Source organism: Rutidosis leptorrhynchoides, chromosome 10 (assembly GCF_046630445.1).
Source record: "Rutidosis leptorrhynchoides isolate AG116_Rl617_1_P2 chromosome 10, CSIRO_AGI_Rlap_v1, whole genome shotgun sequence".
Classification (NCBI taxonomy): Eukaryota; Viridiplantae; Streptophyta; class Magnoliopsida; order Asterales; family Asteraceae; genus Rutidosis; species Rutidosis leptorrhynchoides.
The window spans coordinates 98,034,017-98,045,283 of record NC_092342.1 but is presented as its reverse complement, the minus strand read 5'-3'; positions in this window follow the sequence as shown (position 1 = coordinate 98,045,283).

Below are 11,267 nucleotides of genomic sequence, written 5' to 3'. Positions count from 1 at the left end.
AACCAAGTTATATCTTGTTAAGTTAGCATATCATTATGATACAGGTCTTGAAGTGTTTTAAAAGTTAAGTTAGAAGGATCTATTTAGTTTGCAAACAAGTTTGAAATCATTCAAACTATGTTCTTGTTGTTAAAAATTTTACAACATAAAATAAGATAGCTATATAATTATGAATCGAACAAGATTATGAACAAGGTTACTACCTCAAGTTACTTGGACAAAGTTACTGTAAGAGATAAGAAAAAATCTTGGAATCAAAGAGTGGTGGAGTTAGATCAAAAGGTTGGAAGTATACTTCTTCAAATGGGTGGTTATTTTGATATGTTCTTGAAAGAGTTTTCTTATGGTGTTTAAAGCTTGTAATTTAAGCTAAATGATGGGGAAAATGTTTGGAGATGATCAAGTATGAAGTTAGGAGTATTTTGAGAGAGAAATGAGGGTATAGGTATGAGAAAATGGAGTGAAGAAATGGTGTTCATTCATAAAAACGTTTTTAGTTTATAAAGAAAGAAAAGGATTCCTAATTTTGTTTTCTTACTAATAATTCATGCTACTTGACAAATCCTAGTTACCTCATATCTAGGGCAGTAATAATGTTGATTTGATGTGTATATACCAATAGTAAATATATATATAAGCTGGGTATGATACGGGTACATATACCCTAGATATACGTATAGAAATCTTGAGGAAACGGAATGAGAATTCAAATATAGCTATCTTTTGTGAATATACTTATATTGTTTTATGTATTTAAGTCCTTAAAAAATGATTAAATACATTATATATACGATACATGTATAAGCATTATAGGTTATAAGTATATATATCAAAGAATGTTACGTATAGTTATCGTTTTGAAAACTTAAGCTAGTAGTTTCAAAATATACTTATAACTCATTGTCATTAGTACACAATGAGATGTTAAACCATCCTTATATCATGTTAAATATATATAAATACATATATATACACAAACATATAATTATCGTATGTTATATAGTTCGTGATATCATCGGTTAAATTGGACGGTCAAACGTTGTGTAAAACTCTTTTCAAAAACATAAGTCTCAACAATTTGGATTGCTTATCATGTAGGTAAGGTTTAATTTATGTAAATATTAATCTCATAAGTATAAAACGATTGGAAAAATCCGGGTCGTTACACAAACACCAGCAGCAGCACCAGCAACATAACCAGTACCACCATCAACAACATCAACAATACCATTACCACCACCAACAACAACCGCATCGCAAACCTCAACTTCACAATCTGTCCCATGAGCATCGACGTCATACGCCCTGTAGATACTAAGGAATACCACAACGATGAAGTATTAATTCATAACTTCATTGGGAAAACATTCTACGACGATTATGTAATTTCTAAAGTTTAGAAATAATCTATCCTAGCCTTAACCATAAATCAAATGAGTTTAATTTAATATTAACTCATTAAATCAATATTACATCTGAAGAAATATACACATATATTTCCATAAAGACTGTAATAAAATTCTTTTGTATAAAATATTAATTGTGACATTTTTTTTAACGGGTAGGTTGAAATGTCCCGTTCTTATTGATTAAAAACGTTCCATATTAATTGATTTCGTTGCGAGGTTTTGACCTCTATATGAGACGTTTTTCAAAATCTGCATTCATTTTAAAACAAACCATAACCTTTATTTCATCAATAAAGGTTTAAAAAGCTTTACGTAGATTATCAAATAATGATAATCTAAAATAACCTATTTACACATGACCATTACCTAATGGTTTACAATACAAATATGTTACAACAAAATAAGTTTCTTGAATGCAGTTTTTACACAATATCATACAAGCATGGACTCCAAATCTCGTCCTTATTTAAGTATGCAACAGCGGAAGCTCTTAATAATCACCTGAGAATAAACATGCTTAAAACGTCAACAAAAATGTTGGTGAGTTATAGGTTTAACCTATATATATATCAAATCATAATAATAGACCACAAGATTTCATATTTCAATATACATCCCATACATAGAGATAAAAATCATTCATATGGTGAACACCTGGTAACCGACATTAACAAGATGCATATATAAGAATATCCCCATCATTCCGGGACACCCTTCGGATATGATATAAATTTCGAAGTACTAAAGCATCCGGTACTTTGGATGGGGCTTGTTGGGCCCGATAGATCTATCTTTAGGATTCGCGTCAATTAGGGTGTCTGTTCCCTAATTCTTCGATTACCAGACTTAATAAAAAGGGGCATATTCGATTTCGATAATTCAACCATAGAATGTAGTTTCACGTACTTGTGTCTATTTTGTAAATCATTTATAAAACCTGCATGTATTCTCATCCCAAAAATATTAGATTTTAAAAGTGGGACTATAACTCACTTTCACAGATTTTTACTTCGTCGGGAAGTAAGACTTGGCCACTGGTTGATTCACGAACCTATAACAATATATACATATATATCAAAGTATGTTCAAAATATATTTACAACACTTTTAATATATTTTGATGTTTTAAGTTTATTAAGCCAGCTGTCCTCGTTAGTAACCTACAACTAGTTGTCCACAGTTAGATGTACAGAAATAAATCGATAAATATTATCTTGAATCAATCCACGACCCAGTGTATACGTATCTCAGTATTGATCACAACTCAAACTATATATATTTTGGAATCAACCTCAACCCTGTATAGCTAACTCCAACATTCACATATAGAGTGTCTATGGTTGTTCCGAAATATATATAGATATGTCGACATGATAGGTCGAAACATTGTATACGTGTCTATGGTATCTCAAGATTACATAATATACAATACAAGTTGATTAAGTTATGGTTGGAATAGATTTGTTACCAATTTTCACGTAGCTAAAATGAGAAAAATTATCCAATCTTGTTTTACCCATAACTTCTTCATTTTAAATCCGTTTTGAGTGAATCAAATTGCTATGGTTTCATATTGAACTCTATTTTATGAATCTAAACAGAAAAAGTATAGGTTTATAGTCGGAAAAATAAGTTACAAGTCGTTTTTGTAAAGGTAGTCATTTCAGTCGAAAGAACGACGTCTAGATGACCATTTTAGAAAACATACTTTCACTTTGAGTTTAACCATAATTTTTGGATATAGTTTCATGTTCATAATAAAAATAATTTTTCTCAGAATAACAACTTTTAAATCAAAGTTTATCATAGTTTTTAATTAACTAACCCAAAACAGCCCGCGGTGTTACTACGACGGCGTAAATCCGGTTTTACGGTGTTTTTCGTGTTTCCAGGTTTTAAATCATTAAGTTAGCATATCATATAGATATAGAACATGTGTTTAGTTGATTTTAAAAGTCAAGTTAGAAGGATTAACTTTTGTTTGCGAACAAGTTTAGAATTAACTAAACTATGTTCTAGTGATTACAAGTTTAAACCTTCGAATAAGATAGCTTTATATGTATGAATCGAATGATGTTATGAACATCATTACTACCTTAAGTTCCTTGGATAAACCTACTGGAAAAGAGAAAAATGGATCTAGCTTCAACGGATTCTTGGATGGCTCGAAGTTCTTGAAGCAGAATCATGACACGAAAACAAGTTCAAGTAAGATCATCACTTGAAATAAGATTGTTATAGTTATAGAAATTGAACCAAAGTTTGAATATGATTATTACCTTGTATTAGAATGATAACCTACTGTAAGAAACAAAGATTTCTTGAGGTTGGATGATCACCTTACAAGATTGGAAGTGAGCTAGCAAACTTGAAAGTATTCTTGATTTTATGTAACTAGAACTTGTAAAATATATGAAGAACACTTAGAACTTGAAGATAGAACTTGAGAGAGATCAATTAGATGAAGAAAATTGAAGAATGAAAGTGTTTGTAGGTGTTTTTGGTCGTTGGTGTATGGATTAGATATAAAGGATATGTAATTTTGTTTTCATGTAAATAAGTCATGAATGATTACTCATATTTTTGTAATTTTATGAGATATTTCATGCTAGTTGCCAAATGATGGTTCCCACATGTGTTAGGTGACTCACATGGGCTGCTAAGAGCTGATCATTGGAGTGTATATACCAATAGTACATACATCTAAAAGCTGTGTATTGTACGAGTACGAATACGGGTGCATACGAGTAGAATTGTTGATGAAACTGAACGAGGATGTAATTGTATGCATTTTTGTTAAGTAGAAGTATTTTGATAAGTGTATTGAAGTCTTTCAAAAGTGTATAAATACATATTAAAACACTACATGTATATACATTTTAACTGAGTCGTTAAGTCATCGTTAGTCGTTACATGTAAATGTTGTTTTGAAACCTTTAGGTTAACGATCTTGTTAAATGTTGTTAACCCAATGTTTATAATATCAAAAGAGATTTTAAATTATTATATTATCATGATATTATGATGTACGAATATCTCTTAATATGATATATATACATTAAATGTCGTTACAACGATAATAGTTACATATATGTCTCGCTTCAAAATCATTAAGTTAGTAGTCTTGTTTTTACATATGTAGTTCATTGTTAATATACTTAATGATATGTTTACTTATCATAATATAATGTTAACTATATATATAACCATATATATGTCATCATATAGTTTTTACAAGTTTTAACGTTCGTGAATCACCGGTCAACTTGGGTGGTCAATTGTCTATATGAAACCTATTTCAATTAATCAAGTCTTAACAAGTTTGATTGCTTAACATGTTGGAAACATTTAATCATGTAAATATCAATCTCAATTAATATATATAAACATGGAAAAGTTCGGGTCACTACAGTACCTACCCGTTAAATAAATTTCGTCCCGAAATTTTAAGCTGTTGAAGGTGTTGACGAATCTTCTGGAAATAGATGCGGGTATTTCTTCTTCATCTGATCTTCACGCTCCCAGGTGAACTCGGGTCCTCTACGAGCATTCCATCGAACCTTAACAATTGGTATCTTGTTTTGCTTAAGTCTTTTAACCTCACGATCCATTATTTCGACGGGTTCTTCGATGAATTGAAGTTTTTCGTTGATTTGGATTTCATCTAACGGAATAGTGAGATCTTCTTTAGCAAAACATTTCTTCAAATTCGAGACGTGGAAAGTGTTATGTACAGCCGCGAGTTGTTGAGGTAAATCAAGTCGGTAAGCTACTGGTCCGACACGATCAATAATCTTGAATGGTCCAATATACCTTGGATTTAATTTCCCTCGTTTACCAAATCGAACAACGCCTTTCCAAGGTGCAACTTTAAGCATGACCATCTCTCCAATTTCAAATTCTATATCTTTTCTTTTAATGTCAGCGTAGCTCTTTTGTTGACTTTGGGCGGTTTTCAACCGTTGTTGAATTTGGATGATCTTCTCGGTAGTTTCTTGTATAATCTCCGGACCCGTAATCTGTCTATCCCCCACTTCACTCCAACAAATCGGAGACCTGCACTTTCTACCATAAAGTGCTTCAAATGGCGCCATCTCAATGCTTGAATGGTAGCTGTTGTTGTAGGAAAATTCTGCTAACGGTAGATGTCGATCCCAACTGTTTCCAAAATCAATAACACATGCTCGTAGCATGTCTTCAAGCGTTTGTATCATCCTTTCGCTCTGCCCATCAGTTTGTGGATGATAGGCAGTGCTCATGTCTAGACGAGTTCCTAATGCTTGCTGTAATGTCTGCCAGAATCTTGAAATAAATCTACCAACCCTATCAGAGATAATAGAGATTGGTATTCCATGTCTGGAGACGACTTCCTTCAAATAAAGTCGTGCTGACTTCTCCATCTTGTCATCTTCTCTTATTGGCAGGAAGTGTGCTGATTTGGTGAGTCGATCAACTATTACCCAAATAGTATCAAAACCACTTGCAGTCCTTGGCAATTTAGTGATGAAATCCATGGTAATGTTTTCCCATTTCCATTCTGGGATTTCGGGTTGTTGAAGTAGACCTGATGGTTTCTGATGCTCAGCTTTGACCTTAGAACACGTCAAACATTCTCCTACGTATTTAGCAACATCGGCTTTCATACCCGGCCACCAAAAATGTTTCTTGAGATCCTTGTACATCTTCCCCGTTCCAGGATGTATTGAGTATCTGGTTTTATGAGCTTCTCTAAGTACCATTTCTCTCATATCTCCAAATTTTGGTACCCAAATCCTTTCAGCCCTATACCGGGTTCCGTCTTCCCGAATATTAAGATGCTTCTCCGATCCTTTGGGTATTTCATCCTTTAAATTTCCCTCTTTTAAAACTCCTTGTTGCGCCTCCTTTATTTGAGTAGTAAGGTTATTATGAATCATTATATTCATAGATTTTACTCGAATGGGTTCTCTGTCCTTCCTACTCAAGGCATCGGCTACCACATTTGCCTTCCCCGGGTGGTAACGAATCTCAAAATCGTAATCATTCAATAATTCAATCCACCTACGCTGCCTCATATTCAGTTGTTTCTGATTAAATATGTGTTGAAGACTTTTGTGGTCGGTATATATAATACTTTTGACCCCATATAAGTAGTGCCTCCAAGTCTTTAATGCAAAAACAACCGCGCCTAATTCCAAATCATGCGTCGTATAATTTTGTTCGTGAATCTTCAATTGTCTAGACGCATAAGCAATCACCTTCGTTCGTTGCATTAATACACAACCGAGACCTTGCTTTGATGCATCACAATAAATCACAAAATCATCATTCCCTTCAGGCAATGACAATATAGGTGCCGTAGTTAGCTTTTTCTTCAATAACTGAAACGCTTTCTCTTGTTCATCATTCCATTCAAATTTCTTCCCTTTATGCGTTAATGCAGTTAAGGGTTTTGCTATTCTGGAAAAGTCTTGGATGAACCTTCTGTAGTAACCAGCTAGTCCTAAAAACTGGCGTATGTGTTTCGGAGTTTTCGGGGTTTCCCACTTTTCAACAGTTTCTATCTTTGCCGGATCCACCTTAATACCTTCTTTGTTCACTATGTGACCGAGGATTTGAACTTCTTCCAACCAAAATGCACACTTTGAAAACTTAGCGTACAATTCTTCCTTCCTCAATACTTCTAACACCTTTCTCAAATGTTCACCGTGTTCTTGGTCATTCTTTGAGTAAATAAGTATGTCATCAATGAAAACAATGACAAACTTGTCAAGGTATGGTCCACACACTCGGTTCATAAGGTCCATGAACACAGCTGGTGCATTAGTTAAACCAAACGGCATGACCATAAACTCGTAATGACCGTAACGTGTTCTGAAAGCAGTCTTTGGAATATCATCTTCTTTCACCCGCATTTGATGATACCCGGAACGTAAGTCAATCTTTGAATAAATAGACGAGCCTTGTAGTTGATCATAAGTCGTCGATTCTTGGTAGTGGGTAGCGGTTCTTGATGGTAAGTTTGTTCAACTCTCGGTAGTCGATACACAACCTGAATGTACCATCTTTCTTCTTGACAAACAAAACAGGAGCTCCCCACGGTGATGTGCTTGGTCGAATGAAACCACGCTCTAAAAGTTCTTGTAATTGGCTTTGCAGTTCTTTCATCTCGCTGGGTGCGAGTCTGTAAGGAGCACGAGCTATTGGTGCAGCTCCTGGTACAAGATCTATTTGAAATTCAACGGATCGATGTGGGGGTAATCCCGGTAATTCTTTCGGAAATACATCGGGAAATTCTTTTGCAATGGGAACATTATTGATGCTCTTTTCTTCAGTTTGTACTTTCTCGACGTGTGCTAGAACAGCATAGCAACCTTTTCTTATTAGTTTTTGTGCCTTCAAATTACTAATAAGATGTAGCTTCGTGTTGCCCTTTTCTCCGTACACCATTAAGGGTTTTCCTTTTTCTTGTATAATGCGAATTGCATTTTTGTAACAAACGATCTCTGCTTTCACTTCTTTCAACCAGTCCATACCGATTATCACATCAAAACTCCCTAACTCTACTGGTATCAAATCAATCTTAAATGTTTCGCTAACCAGTTTAATTTCTCGATTCCGACATATATTATCTGCTGAAATTAATTTACCATTTGCTAATTCGAGTAAAAATTTACTATCCAAAGGCGTCAATGGACAACTTAATTTAGCACAAAAATCTCTACTCATATAGCTTCTATCCGCACCCGAATCAAATAAAACGTAAGCAGATTTATTGTCAATAAGAAACGTACCCGTAACAAGCTCCGGGTCTTCTTGTGCCTCTGCCGCATTAATATTGAAAACTCTTCCGCGGCCTTGTCCATTCGTGTTCTCCTGGTTCGGGCAATTTCTAATAATGTGGCCCGGTTTTCCACATTTATAACAAACTACATTGGCATAACTTGCTCCGACACTACTTGCTCCGCCATTACTCGTTCCGACACCATTTGTTCCTTTCGTTCTATTAACCCCTGGTCCGTAGACCTCACACTTCGCCGCGCTATGACCATTTCTTTTACACTTGTTGCAAAATTTGGTGCAGAACCCCGAGTGATTCTTTTCACACCTTTGGCATACCTGCTTCTGATTGTTGTTGTTGTTGCGGTTATTATTGTTGTTGGGATGATTGTTGTAGTTGCTGTTGTTGTTGTTGTTGTTGTTGTTGTTGTTGTTGTTGTTGGGCCGTTTGTTGTAGTTGCGATTGATGTTGCGATTGTTGGGATAATTGTTGCGATTATTGTTGTAATTGCTGTTGTTGTTGTATTGGTGATTCTTATCACTGTTTTCCTCCCACTTTCTTTTGACTTGCTTCACATTGGCCTCTTCAGCAGTGTGTTCTTTAATTCTTTCTTCAATTTGGTTCACTAGTTTGTGAGCCATTCTACATGCCTGTTGTATGGAGGCGGGCTCGTGTGAACTTATATCTTCTTGGATTCTTTCCGGTAATCCTTTCACAAACGCGTCGATCTTCTCTTCCTCATCTTCGAATGCTCCCGGACACAATAGGCACAATTCTGTGAATCGTCTTTTGTACGTGGTAATATCAAATCCTTGGGTTCGTAACCCTCTAAGTTCTGTCTTGAGCTTATTGACCTCGGTTCTGGGACGGTACTTCTCGTTCATCAAGTGCTTGAATGCTGACCACGGTAGTGCGTACGCATCGTCTTGTCCCACTTGCTCTAGATAGGTATTCCACCATGTTAATGCAGAACCTGTGAAGGTATGCGTAGCGTACTTCACTTTGTCCTCTTCAGTACACTTACTTATGGCAAACACCGATTCGACCTTCTCGGTCCACTGTTTCAATCCGATCGGTCCTTCGGTTCTATCAAATCCCAAAGGTTTGCAGGCAGTGAATTCTTTGTAGGTGCATCCTACACGATTTCCTGTACTGCTAGATCCAAGGTTATTGTTGGTATGTAGCGCAGCCTGTACTGCGGCTATGTTTGAAGCTAGAAAAGTACGGAATTCCTCTTCATTCATATTCACGGTGTGTCGAGTAGTCGGTGCCATTTCCTTCTAAATAGTCAAATGGAACAAGTTAATCATACAGAATATTAAGAGTAGTTAATAGTATTTCGTAGCATAATATGAACTCATTTATAAAAGCTTTTTCTTCATATTAGCGTTTTATAAGTTTAAATTCGGGTAGTACCTACCCGTTAAGTTCATACTTAGTAGCTAATATACAATTCAACTACTACAATTCTATATGAAAAACTGATTATAATAATATTTCACGTTCAAACTTTTATACAATATTTTACAAACTTACAATACCGCTTATTTTACATAAAGCATGAAATATAGCACACAATAACTTTGATACAAGATAGTTGTGAAGATAATTCTAGCTAGTACACAAGTCGTTCAGCAAAGGCAATAAAGACACGTAATTCATACGTCCAGAAACAAGTCATGCATTCTGGTTTTACTAGGACTACTTCCCATCCTTGGTCTTGTGGAACATAACCGTTATGGCCATTGATAAGACATCGTGTTGTAACGTCGTCAAAGGGACGAGGGTTACGTAATGTCCAACAGTCCCGTAATAATCTAAAAACCTCATTTCTTACCCCAATTACCGACTCCGTCACTTGTGGAAACGTTTTGTTTAATAGTTGTAGCCCGATGTTATTGTTCTCACTTTGGTGAGAAGCGAACATTACTAATCCGTAAGCTTAACATGCTTCTTTATGTTGCATGTTAGCCGCTTTTTCTAAATCACGAAGTCCAATATTCGGATATATTGAGTCAAAATAGTTTCTTAACCCGTTGCGTAAAATAGCATTTGGGTTCCCCGCAATATATGCGTCAAAGTAAACACATCGTAACTTATGGGTTTCCCAATGTGATATCCCCCATCTTTCAAACGAAAGTCTCTTATAAACCAAGACATTCTTGGAACGTTCTTCGAATGTCTTACAAACTGATCTCGCCTTAAATAGTTGTGCCGAGGAATTCTGACCGACTCTAGACAAGATTTCATCAATCATGTCTCCGGGTAGGTCTCTTAAAATATTGGGTTGTCTATCCATTTTGTGTTTTTAAACTGTAAAATAGACAAGAGTTAGATTCATAAAAAAATACTTATTAATACAAGCAATTTTTACATATATCATAAAGCATAAGCACACTATATTACATATATTACACCACACGAATACAACTATCTTATTCCGACTCGCTCATTTCTTCTTCTTCGGTTTTGGTTCGTTTTGCTAGGTTTCTAGGGATATATGATGTTCCCCTAATACGAGCCGTAATTTTCCACATTGGTTTAGAAAAACCTGGTGGTTTAGAGGTTCCCGTGTCATTGTTACAACTTAAGGACTTCGGGGGTTGACGATACATATAAAGTTCATCGGGGTTGGAATTAGATTTCTCTATTTTTATGCCCTTTCCCTTATTATTTTCTTTTGCCTTTTTAAATTCAGTTGGGGTAATTTCTATAACATCATCGGAATTCTCGTCGGAATCCGATTCATCGGAGAATTGGTAATCCTCCCAATATTTTGCTTCCTTGGCGGAAACACCATTGACCATAATTAACCTTGGTCGGTTGGTTGAGGATTTTCTTTTACTTAACCGTTTTATTATTTCCCCCACCGGTTCTATTTCTTCATCCGGTTCCTCCTCTTCCGGTTCTGATTCTTCTTCCGGTTCCGACTCTTCTTCCGGTTCCTCTTCGGGAACTTGTGAATCAGTCCACGAATCATTCCAATTTACATTTGACTCTTCATTATTATTAGGTGAGTCAATGGGACTTGTTCTAGAGGTAGACATCTATCACATAATATCAAACGCGTTAAGAGATTAATATATCACATAATATTC